The sequence below is a fragment of the Gobio gobio genome (genome assembly GCF_949357685.1).
Source record: "Gobio gobio genome assembly, chromosome: 25".
NCBI lineage: Eukaryota > Metazoa > Chordata > Actinopteri > Cypriniformes > Gobionidae > Gobio > Gobio gobio.
Genome location: NC_137121.1, coordinates 27,977,370 through 27,990,942, shown reverse-complemented (window position 1 = coordinate 27,990,942; position 13,573 = coordinate 27,977,370). Strand labels below are relative to the sequence as shown.

Below are 13,573 nucleotides of genomic sequence, written 5' to 3'. Positions count from 1 at the left end.
AGAAATCAGGAATGGTGAGAAAACACTGCACTTTGTATGTTTTCATCTTCAAACCAAACTAAAATTCCCATAATGTTAGGTCAACATTAGGTCAGTAAGCGCAGAGCAGACGGTCTTTTGCACTCTCAGAAAAAAAAGGTACAGTGGAGGTACAATTTTGTTCATTGGGGAACAAAACATATAACTGTACCTTTAAAGGTACACAATTGGTCCTTAGGGTACAATTATACCATTGTTTTCCTCTACTTAGAGCAGGGGTAGACAAGTTCGGTCCTACAGAGCCGCTGTCCTGTAGAGTTTGGCTCCAACCCTAAAAGACATCTATAGAAGCTCTTATTGAGAATTAAGGTTTAAATGTTGATGATTTTATTGAAAATATCTGGTCACTGTTATGGTGATCAGTGTTTCCTTTAGTTGGGCAGTTTGACTATTGCATTTTATGCGAGTTTTTGGTTTTTGTTAAAGTGTTAACAAAACACATAATCTGTTCAAATCAAAAGAAGCCACAAACAAAAACTGTCATGAAGAAAAATGTTGGACTAAACTCATCACTGGCTAAAAATGTTAATAAATACTATTCACCAACAATACTTTCTTGCCAAAGATCAGACATTCTGAATTTTGATTTTTAAATACATTTTAAGGGGGTAAAGTTTAGACGCACACAGATATCAAGAATCAGCATATGAATCAAAACAGTGGTGACATACTTCATGCTGCAATGCATACTGGGAGCCTTGAGTTTTATACTGTGGTGGCTTAGTAGGGTTGGAGCTAAACTCTGCAGGACATCAGCTCTCTAGGACCGAACTTGCCTACCCCTGACTTAGAGGTACAAAAATGTACCCTTACGAGTACCACCCCAGTGACGGCCACTTATACCTTAAAAGGTACAATTTTGTACTCTTTTTTTTGAGAGTGTGTGGCTGCTCAAACACATTCGACCACATGAGCGTTTACACTACGAAAGCAATCCGGTCTGATGCGTTTTCAACTACCTCTGGAAGTGGACGAAAGTGGACAAGCTCAAAATGTTTTAGACCCTGTTTACACCGGTATTTAGTGTCATCCACTCGTGATCCGATCGATCTTAATACCAGATGTAAGCAGGGCCTCTGTTTCCTCTCGACCAATAAGCTGGTGTGTGATGGGCGTTCTGACGCAATATGGCTGCTGGGAGGATGCTGCACATTGGTGGTGGTTGAGGAAATTATGGACGAGATGGCCGTTGCCATCTTGGCAGCGCGTTATCGTGCGTCACTCCCGGATAACAGAAAATGGGCAAAAAGGCGGGACGTTGGTTGAGCTGAGGTGACGCGATGACTAACAGACAGCATATAAATGGCTATCCACCTGTCACTCGAAGTGGCCACGCCCTTAGTTATGCAGAACTTTAATGCTTTATATAATGTAAACGAATGAGTTATAAAAAAATTCACCCCCCTCACAGTTGTCATGAAGAGCAAAATTAGCCGTATAGACCAAAACCACAATTTGTACCAGGCTGTAAACCTGTTTTATTCTGCTGTAAAGTTGGGCATTTTAACATGAGCTCAATGAGATTCTGCTCCCTTCTGGAGCCTGTCCCTAGCGGACAGTCGATGAATTGCAGTATATGTCACTTCCGTATTGGCTTCAAGAGAAACTGCGGGAGGTTGCTGCTTGGTTTGAGCGAAGAAACTTGGGACATGTGGTCTTCACCTCACAGCCGGTGGAAAAGAATCGGGATAGGACTCGGGCAGAAATCATGTTCATGAATGCGATTATTAACGTCACTGTAGTATGAAGCAGAGCAGGACCGAGTGTTGTGGAGCTGAGCAAGGCCACAGGAGCGATAAGAGGAAGGCAACACACACCTCAGGTGTTGCAGCGGGACTTTTATTATGACACAGTCGCCAGCGCCACTTCCGCTTTTCCGGTCATGAGTATGAGCTAACGCAGCTCTGTTTATCATATTAGACACATCTGAGCGTGTTGAAAGTGATGTTATGACGTTACTCTGTGCGTTCACTCGGCGGCTGCTATGACACTTGTTCACACTGCAGTGAGAGTAAAGCGTTTCTGCAAAATTAAACCGGAAACCGAGGGTAACGCAGATCTGACGCAATCGAAAGGCGACCTCCTCACACGTCCCGGTTCCTTGGTTAAAATAGCAATTTTCTCACGATTTACAAATAGTTTAAAACATTTGGGATATTGTAAGTACTCAACTGAACAAAATATATAACACTGGCCTAGTGGTTTTGGGATATTTTACTGCAAAAATGTTACATAGTGCACCTTTAACAAATATTATTATATTTGTATAATAAACTGGGGGGGCCTATTCATCATAGTGGGCGGGCTTGTGCCCGTCAGGCTCGCCCACTGGCTACGCCCCTGATTCATATTAACCATACAAACTACAGATTAATAAAACTAGAAAAACACATTGCTCTGTGAAAACTGCCTTTTTACTGTGAAAAGCATGTTTTGGTCAACGAGGCGAAACCTTGCCGAAATCTATGTGTTTCCATTGAGCATGCAGTACCATGCGCTTTTAAACACAAGAACACTTTCTGTGTGAATGGCCCCAAAGATAATAACGTTGATATGATGACCAATAATAATAATCCATTAACTACAAAAATGGATTCTGTGCGGTAAAGCCCAACTTTCAGATCCACTTTCAAGAGAAAGTGATTGACCTAAATTCTTGCTTTATTCCCTTTGTTTTAAATATAATTTCAAAGACAATCTTTAAAGTGCAATCACTATTCAGAAACAGGAGTCATGTACTTAAATGTGCGTCGGAATGCAGAACTGATCGGTTCTGGGGTGTCCCGCCACCTGAAGGAAGCGGGAAAACTGAACCAAGGAACCATGTGACAAACTGAAACGAACTAGGTTTCCATGGAGACTGTAAACATCCGCCAGCGTCGGGGCTGGAGGACTGGCTGTGCTTCGTGGAGATGGCATGCAAAACAGAAATCTTGACAGACTTATGGTAGAGAGTCCATGTAGGTCAATGAAAATAAGTCAGAGTTCATGGTGCTGTCTAGTAACAGTGATGATGAAGGTACCAGGTGGGAGTCGCTAGCTTTTAAGTTTATCAGCCAGTCCACGTTGTCCATCTTCACTACTCTTTCGTCCGCTGATGTCATGGGCTCACACCCCTGGTCAGACTCACGATGGCGCTCCGCTTCTGGGGCGAGGGTCAGCTCTGTCCTCTTCTCCTTGGGTTCCTGCTGACGCGTCACAGGGGTGGTAACTCTCTGTCTGCGTGGGGCTCACACAGAAGCCGCATTTCCACCGAAATTACCCGGAACAATTTGTACCAGGAACTTTTTTTACAGGAACTTTTTCCCCCCCAGACCTGCTACTGTCTGCGTTTCCACGGCGGTCTAAAGTACCGTGAAGATTAGGCAAATTAGTCCAGAGACGTGAGACTGCGCGCGGCTGCTCCTCCCAGTCAGCGACGGACAGTAATCATTTTTGTGCGGCACTGTGTGCAACAATAACAAGTAGGCTATGGAGGAGATGCAAGCAGCGCTGCTTTTGCTGGTTATGTATTGGTTTACTAAAGAGGTCATTAACAAAACTGCGGAAAAGAGCTAAAGCGTATTCTGAAAGCTCGTAAAGCTAGATTTAAAATAAGACAACGTATGTTATTATCAGCTATTACGGACATTGACCGTGCGATTGCTGAGACGAACGCGCGCCATCAGACAGAAAGAGCAAGACTGATATTTACTGAACGAAGGACGAACCTCGCAAAAGACTTTTAAAAATGCCGGTTGAAATAAAATGCTGCGTGAGCTCAACCAATCAGCATGCTCAGCGCCCAAGTCCCACCCCCGAAAGTTCCCGAACTTTGAAAAAGTACTACCTCGGGAGCAGGGCCGTTCGGAGGGGGAAATATTTACCCGGAACTTCATTTAGACCCTGGTTCCTGCGGTCGAAATACACAGAGTACCACCCCAAAGTTCCTAGTTCCTGGGGAAAGTTCCTGCGGTGGAAACGCGGCTAAATACTCTGGGTCTAGCAATGCTCCGAATCGGTACGTGACACTCTCCAGACACCTAATGACAGTTTCCCTCCAGTCCAATCCTGTGGCGTCTGGGAGGTTGATAGGGTGATTGAAAATTTCCCCCGATCCGGAACAAAGTCTTCAGGGTCTCGTCGTTGAGGGAGCTGGTGATGGCCAAACAACAAAAGTCTTTGACAAAAGAAAAAAAAAATCATTATTTTGGCCCTATCGTCCATTTTTGGCCAGTTCGGTCATCTGAATGATGTACACGGAAGTGCAGAGGATAGAGCAAAACAAAACACTGGTCACAAATTGTTTTTTTAAAGAAAATGTTAAAAGAGAAATGTTGGAGGAGATTGAGTTTGTTGCCAACCCCTTTTTGTTTGAACTGTGAGAGGCGTCAAAGCTTATGCTACTCCTACATCCTACGTCATACATTGCATCAGCGGTTACTCTATTGGCGTAAGTCGACTTGCGTAGGCCGTCTGGTGGAAGCTAGTTATTTTAGTGTATAAAGTTTTAAATATGGATATTTTTCTTACAAAAACCCATCACTTCGCTTCAGAAGGTCTTTATTTACAGCCAGAGTCATATGGATTACTTTTATGATGGATGGATGCATTTTTTTGGGACTTCAAAATCAGGACCGCCATTCACTACCATTATAAAGCTTGGAAGAGGCAGGATATTGCTTTGAGGGGAGGGTCTATGGGCGGGTAAATCTATGGGGTTTTTTTTTTCTTCAGATCTTTCAATCCAAGGACCAAATAAACTCAATTTACATATGATAGCCCCAAGACCAGCTGAACGCTGAGTGTGTGTTAGAAATCAGGAATGGTGAGAAAACACTGCACTTTGTATGTTTTCATCTTCAAACCAAACTAAAATTCCCATAATGTTAGGTCAACATTAGGTCAGTAAGCGCAGAGCAGACGGTCTTTTGCACTCTCAGAAAAAAAAGGTACAGTGGAGGTACAATTTTGTTCATTGGGGAACAAAACATATAACTGTACCTTTAAAGGTACACAATTGGTCCTTAGGGTACAATTATACCATTGTTTTCCTCTACTTAGAGCAGGGGTAGACAAGTTCGGTCCTACAGAGCCGCTGTCCTGTAGAGTTTGGCTCCAACCCTAAAAGACATCTATAGAAGCTCTTATTGAGAATTAAGGTTTAAATGTTGATGATTTTATTGAAAATATCTGGTCACTGTTATGGTGATCAGTGTTTCCTTTAGTTGGGCAGTTTGACTATTGCATTTTATGCGAGTTTTTGGTTTTTGTTACAGTGTTAACAAAACACATAATCTGTTCAAATCAAAAGAAGCCACAAACAAAAACTGTCATGAAGAAAAATGTTGGACTAAACTCATCACTGGCTAAAAATGTTAATAAATACTATTCACCAACAATACTTTCTTGCCAAAGATCAGACATTCTGAATTTTGATTTTTAAATACATTTTAAGGGGGTAAAGTTTAGACGCACACAGATATCAAGAATCAGCATATGAATCAAAACAGTGGTGACATACTTCATGCTGCAATGCATACTGGGAGCCTTGAGTTTTATACTGTGGTGGCTTAGTAGGGTTGGAGCTAAACTCTGCAGGACATCAGCTCTCTAGGACCGAACTTGCCTACCCCTGACTTAGAGGTACAAAAATGTACCCTTACGAGTACCACCCCAGTGACGGCCACTTATACCTTAAAAGGTACAATTTTGTACTCTTTTTTTTGAGAGTGTGTGGCTGCTCAAACACATTCGACCACATGAGCGTTTACACTACGAAAGCAATCCGGTCTGATGCGTTTTCAACTACCTCTGGAAGTGGACGAAAGTGGACAAGCTCAAAATGTTTTAGACCCTGTTTACACCGGTATTTAGTGTCATCCACTCGTGATCCGATCGATCTTAATACCAGATGTAAGCAGGGCCTCTGTTTCCTCTCGACCAATAAGCTGGTGTGTGATGGGCGTTCTGACGCAATATGGCTGCTGGGAGGATGCTGCACATTGGTGGTGGTTGAGGAAATTATGGACGAGATGGCCGTTGCCATCTTGGCAGCGCGTTATCGTGCGTCACTCCCGGATAACAGAAAATGGGCAAAAAGGCGGGACGTTGGTTGAGCTGAGGTGACGCGATGACTAACAGACAGCATATAAATGGCTATCCACCTGTCACTCGAAGTGGCCACGCCCTTAGTTATGCAGAACTTTAATGCTTTATATAATGTAAACGAATGAGTTATAAAAAAATTCACCCCCCTCACAGTTGTCATGAAGAGCAAAATTAGCCGTATAGACCAAAACCACAATTTGTACCAGGCTGTAAACCTGTTTTATTCTGCTGTAAAGTTGGGCATTTTAACATGAGCTCAATGAGATTCTGCTCCCTTCTGGAGCCTGTCCCTAGCGGACAGTCGATGAATTGCAGTATATGTCACTTCCGTATTGGCTTCAAGAGAAACTGCGGGAGGTTGCTGCTTGGTTTGAGCGAAGAAACTTGGGACATGTGGTCTTCACCTCACAGCCGGTGGAAAAGAATCGGGATAGGACTCGGGCAGAAATCATGTTCATGAATGCGATTATTAACGTCACTGTAGTATGAAGCAGAGCAGGACCGAGTGTTGTGGAGCTGAGCAAGGCCACAGGAGCGATAAGAGGAAGGCAACACACACCTCAGGTGTTGCAGCGGGACTTTTATTATGACACAGTCGCCAGCGCCACTTCCGCTTTTCCGGTCATGAGTATGAGCTAACGCAGCTCTGTTTATCATATTAGACACATCTGAGCGTGTTGAAAGTGATGTTATGACGTTACTCTGTGCGTTCACTCGGCGGCTGCTATGACACTTGTTCACACTGCAGTGAGAGTAAAGCGTTTCTGCAAAATTAAACCGGAAACCGAGGGTAACGCAGATCTGACGCAATCGAAAGGCGACCTCCTCACACGTCCCGGTTCCTTGGTTAAAATAGCAATTTTCTCACGATTTACAAATAGTTTAAAACATTTGGGATATTGTAAGTACTCAACTGAACAAAATATATAACACTGGCCTAGTGGTTTTGGGATATTTTACTGCAAAAATGTTACATAGTGCACCTTTAACAAATATTATTATATTTGTATAATAAACTGGGGGGGCCTATTCATCATAGTGGGCGGGCTTGTGCCCGTCAGGCTCGCCCACTGGCTACGCCCCTGATTCATATTAACCATACAAACTACAGATTAATAAAACTAGAAAAACACATTGCTCTGTGAAAACTGCCTTTTTACTGTGAAAAGCATGTTTTGGTCAACGAGGCGAAACCTTGCCGAAATCTATGTGTTTCCATTGAGCATGCAGTACCATGCGCTTTTAAACACAAGAACACTTTCTGTGTGAATGGCCCCAAAGATAATAACGTTGATATGATGACCAATAATAATAATCCATTAACTACAAAAATGGATTCTGTGCGGTAAAGCCCAACTTTCAGATCCACTTTCAAGAGAAAGTGATTGACCTAAATTCTTGCTTTATTCCCTTTGTTTTAAATATAATTTCAAAGACAATCTTTAAAGTGCAATCACTATTCAGAAACAGGAGTCATGTACTTAAATGTGCGTCGGAATGCAGAACTGATCGGTTCTGGGGTGTCCCGCCACCTGAAGGTCGCTGAATATTGGCCTTTCTTTAGATCATTAACTCTATATTTACCAAGTTTTTCTTTCCTGAATACCAGTCTTTGACCTTGTGAGAAAAAGTCAGGTTGCAGGAACAGGAACACTGTGACAAAAATCCCAACTGATTCCCACACATCTTTCCATGATCTGTAATAAAAGTCAAATATTTTGTATTCATTCATCATAGCCTACAGTACTATTTTTTTTTTCAGAGAATACAATGTTCTTGTCATATTTTATTACCATTTTCTAAGCTATAGCGAATAAGCTGTGATAATATGAGAAAATTCAAAAATATATGGCACTAAAAGTGGTTCTTGGTTCATAATCATAGGGGAACTTTTTTAAGTGCTGTATATCACCAATTTTGGTGCTTCAGTGGTTCTTCAGCGGTTCTTCACCGGTTCTTTTACTAAGGTGCTAAATAGCACCGCTACCATATACAGAACATGTTAAGATATGGTGCTATATAGCACCAAAAGTGGTTCCTCTATGATTACGAAAAAAAGAACCACTTTTAGTGCCATATAGAACCTTTTTTTTTTTTTAGAATGTAGGTGTCTGAATGAAATTTTGGTTTGACTGTATATCATCTATCATAAAGAATGTATTGTTTTACTCTTATTTCAGCAGCAGAGGTGGACAAAGTACACAACTCCATTACTTGAGTAAAAGTAAAAGTACTATTGGTTAATTATTACTTCATTACAAGTGAAAGTTGTAAAGATAGATTTTTGCTTAAGTAAAAGTACAGAAGTACTTGCTTTTAAAAGTACTTAAGTATCAAAAGTAAAAGTAAACGCATTATTTTATTATCGTTGCATTGTTGTATGAATGCACGCTGTTCCATCATGGTGGTTTAAGCCAGTCATGCTCCATCTGACAAGCATATCTTAAACTCATTTAAATACTTGTTTAAAAGTTACAAAGCTCTTATCAAAGTCAAAATCATTCTAGAAAAGAAAGGTTTCTACATTGGGTTTATTTGACAGGATTATGTAAAAACATATATCTGAAAGGACTTCAGTTAACATTATTAGCCCAACTACGTTTTTGCATGCTAACTAACATCATTGTCGAACATTACCTATGCATTAGCGCTGTATCCACAAGGCTATGGCGGGTAAATCTATAAAAATCATTTAACCAACCATATTTCATACAAGTGTTAATTTTGACAGCTTTTGACTATAACATTTTAGGCATCTGAATTGTTTTAGTTTTAGTCTAGTTTTAATTGACTATAATAAGATTTTAGTAGATTATAGACTAAAATTCAGTACTTGTGGTCTGGCGTCTGAGAGGCAGCTTTCTGTGTGTATTTTCGTGTCGTCGCACTTATCCACGTCTGCTCTAATGAATTTTAACTTTTAAGTATGACCATGGTTGCGCGCACTGCATCTGGGAACTGCCGCCTTCTATTTTGCCATCAATTGATTGGTGTTAAAAAAATACTTGGAAATCATTGAACTTCATGTGATCCTACAAGAGTGATTACTGATAGGCTGTCTGCAAAAAAAAAAAAGACCAAAAAAAAGACACAAAACAAATCATCCACTGACTTTCAAAGCGGCTACGACTTTCTACTTCGAGGGCCTTGATAGAAATGTAGTGGAGTAAAAAGTACGATATTTGTCTTTCAAATGTAGTGAAGTAAAAGTCATAAGTTTCCAGAAAAAATAATACTCAAGGAAAGTACAGATCCTCAAAAAGTGTAAGTACAGTACTCAAGTAAATGTACTTGGTTACTGTTCACCTCTGTTCAGCAGAACCCTACTTCCAATCTACTAAACTAAAATCAATTATTTAAAAAATATTGAATGTTTAAACCTATGACAATCTCAATAAAAATCCACGATGTAAAAACATTTTTCTTAATCATGTTTTTGTTAAATGATGGCTAAAACAGTTTGCTCCTAATCAGTTTGCAGAGTCAGTGTGAAGAAAACAAAGAAAAATCAAGTTAATAATTCTATTTTTTATTACGCACTGTTCCCAATCAAGCTGTTAGTATAATTATGTTCATAATGTAATTTGTATCACCATCATTTCCATTACAAAACGCTTTTAAACACAATATAGGCTATAACTGATGGAAATAACAATGTGGCAGACATATTCATGAAAAAGAACAAAAATCACATCTTCTGCAATGCATGTATTCTCACTGTAGGGCATTGTTTGTAAATCAGAGTAAACTAACATTTTTCCATTTTCAGAAAGTGAATTACACACCGATTAGGCATAACATTATGACATCCTAATATTGTGTTGGTCCCCCTTTTGCTGCCAAAACAGCTCCGACCTGTCGAGGCATGGACTCCACTAGACCCCTGAAGGTGTGCTGTGGTATCTGGCACGAAGATGTTAGCAGCAGATCCTTTAAGTCCTGTAAGTTGCGAGGCAGGGCCTCCATGGATCGGACTTGTTTGTTCAGCACATCCCACAGATGCTCAATTGGATTGAGATCTGGGGAATTTGGAGGCCAAGTCAACACTTCATACTCGTTGTTGGGCTCCTCAAACCATTCCTGAACCATTTTTTGCTTTGTGTCAGGGCGCATTGTCCTGAGAAAGAGGCTACAGCCACCAGGGAATACCATTTCCATGAAAGGGTGTACATGGTCTGCAACAATGCTTAGGTAGGTGTAAGTGTTAAAGTAACATCCACATGGATGGCAGGACCCAAGGTTTCCCAGCAGAACATTGCCCAAAGCATCACACTGCCTCCAGTAGCTCGTCTGTTTGATCGGACCACACAGGCCAGTCTTCGCTCTCCACGTGCATCAATGAGCCTTGGCCGCCCATGACCCTGTCGCCGGTTCACCACTGTTCCTTCCATGGACCACTTTTGATAAACACTGACCACTGCACACTGGGAACACCCCACAAGAGCTGCGGTTTTGGAGATGCTCTGACCCAGTCCTCCAGCCATCACAATTTGGCCCTTGTCAAACTCGCTCAAATCCTTACGCTTGGTCATTTTTCCTGCTTCTAACACATCAACTTTGAGGACAAAATGTTCACTTGCTGCCTAATACTGTATATCCCACCCACTAACAGGTGCCGTGATGAAGAGATAATCAGTGTTATTCACTTCACCTGTCAGTGGGCATAATGTGGTCAAATGTTATGCCTGAGGGGTTTATATGCTGAAGAGTGTAATTCAACCTTTTACCGCTAGATGACAGACCTTCACTGTAGCAAAAACGACCACAGTTAGTTCTCTCCCTCGTCCAGAAGAGGGCGCTCGTTTAGAGACGTCCTACACTGCCATACACCGTGTATTTTACAGCAAATACAATCTGAACTGTACAATTAAAGGGATAGTTCACCCCAAAAATTACTTTCTGTCATCATTTAGTCACAATCAAGTTGCTCCAAACCTGCATGACTTTCTTTCTTCTGTTAAACACAAAAGAAGATATTTTGAAGAATATAATTCACCAGACAGTTAAAGGTAGCCATTGACTTCCATAGTAGGAAAAACAAATATTGTGGAAGTCAACCAACTGTCTGGTTACCAACATTCTTCAAAATATCTTCTGTTGTGTTCAACAGGAGAAAGAAACCCATACAGGTTTGGAACAACTTGAGAGTGAACAAATTATTTTTGGGTGGACTATCCCTTTAACATTGCCATTAAACGTATGCCAGTTTGACCCACTATTAAGTATTACACACTAGCGTAATACTATCGGTATTGCTCCAAACGCTTATGTTCATTTGTTGGTCGCTTATTTTCGTTCAAAGAAACAAAATAGCCGGACATATTCAATAGCGGGTTTATCTCGTGTCCAGTGAGTGACCTACAAAGTGCGCACTAACCCTAACACCCAGCTCTCTTTAAAACCTCAGTGTGCCTTTAATCTGCGGATCAGCGCGCTGACGTCAGCTAACCCCCTGGGCCTCGGGCTCCCATTGGCTGGCGGTGACGTCAACGGCATTTTCTTCCTCCTGAACCATGACCTCATCCTCAGTTCATTTATAGTGCCTAATGCACCTTCTGCTTTCCCGGCCGGCTAATATCTACTACCGCTTATCTCGCTATCGGTCACGGCGTCCGTCGCGGGCCCAGATGCAGAAGCTGCAGAAGAATGAAGGGCTTTTGATAGCGGGTTTATTCGCATGTGACAGAGACTCATCCACACTCATGATTAGTACACACTAGTGCCGTCTGCTGGCGAATGGCTTCCCATCGGAGCGCAGTGCCCTACATGGAGAGCAGCTGAAACACTCGGGACCAGGGCGAACGGAGGTGAGTGCAGGGCTATGAAAGGGGCGGATTGATATCTGAGACCTCGCATTCAGGCATATGGCTTTATTTGATGATAGTCGAAGAGCGACTGTGGTTTTGGGGATGGACGCACTGGCGTGTATCGACCACTAGTCTCTCGTCTGTCTGCATGAGGGCAACAATGTTCCTCAATGACATGTTCGACCGCAGACTGTGGCCACAATGTATCATCAGCCGGCCATCATTTATTGTTTAATAAGGTACTGTATGGTCATCGTCACCTCACGCGTAAGAATTGCAGGAAAAAGGACGAATAATGATGAATGTTTCTCTTCTGATTTGAGTGAGGCTTGTCATGCATGTCTACGGTCTGGGAGCTTTGTTGTCATTATAGTCCTCTGGATGTCCAGCATCAGGTTTATATAGTACATTCAATTTACATGAAGGAGATGATTTCCATATAATATCGGATGATAATAACATTAAGCAATGATAACAAAAATAACACTTTTTATAATAAATAGATAATTGATTAATAACTATATTTGGTAACATTTTAATTTATATAAACTGTGATATTATTTAATTTACATGAAGGATTTCCATTGTTTGTGTGTGTGTGTGTGTGTGTGTGTGTGTGTGTGTGTGTGTGTGTGTGTGTGTGTGTGTGTGTGTGTGTGTGTGTGTGTGTGTGTGTGTGTGTGTGTGTGTGTGTGTCCATTATATATGTAGGCTATAAACAATAGTTAATGATTATTATATATGGTAACATTTTATTGTATATCAAATATTATATTATTCATTTTGATCATTAATTATTAACAATATCAATAATAATATGCTGTTGTTATTAGTAATATAACAACATAATATGCATTTAATTATAAATATTTTGATCAATTGAAATGCCTAACATGCATTAACATGATGTAATACTAAAATAACAATAATCATGCTTTTCAATATATATATATTTTTTCAATATATTGATTATATATATATATATATATATATATATATATATATATATATATATATATATATATATATATATATATATATATATAATCAATATATTGAAAAAATAGATGTTAATTTTGTAACATGTAATTGGAATAATTATTAACAGCAACAATAATAATACGTTGTAATAATTGTTATTAGTAATAATATAACAACATAATATAAAATAATGAATATAAAAATATATTGTATTTATATAATACTAATCATGGATTGATATTAACATGAAACAATAATAAAATAGCAGAAATAATACTTTTATATATTAATAATCAATATAATCATTGAATGATTCATCAAAGATATTTACATTATACTATATTAAATATAATATCATGTGTAAATATGGTGTTATTTATTTGGATAATTTATTTTTGACATTAGTATTATGCTGGTATTATGTTAGTATAATGTAAACGTTCTCTAGTCTATAAATAGCTTTATTAGTACATAAATATAGCATACATTTTCTCATAATGCTCAGATTGATGGATGGATTCATCTCAGGCTGCAGGGTTTAGATCGTGCTCTGTGTTTTATTATAGTGATTATGATTTTTGAGTGAGTGCAGATGGTTATAGTTTTTGTCTCAGAAGGATAACTTTGAGAACATTGTCTTTTTATGGTATATAAGG

General features: G+C 40.0%; 1 protein-coding gene across 2 annotated transcripts in view; it reads left to right on the top strand.

Annotated features, from left to right (window-relative positions):
* Nucleotides 1-11,667: 11,667 nt before the first annotated feature.
* dusp8a (dual specificity phosphatase 8a) overlaps nt 11,668-13,573 on the top strand; it is a 67,342-nt gene continuing 65,436 nt past the window's right edge. Inside the window, exon 1 of one of the 2 annotated variants that reach the window (XM_079809863.1) lies at nt 11,668-11,936. The gene's annotated coding sequence lies outside the window, so the exon portion shown is untranslated. The remainder of the gene's footprint in view (nt 11,937-13,573) is intronic. The other variant, XM_079809862.1, reaches the window with a different exon arrangement.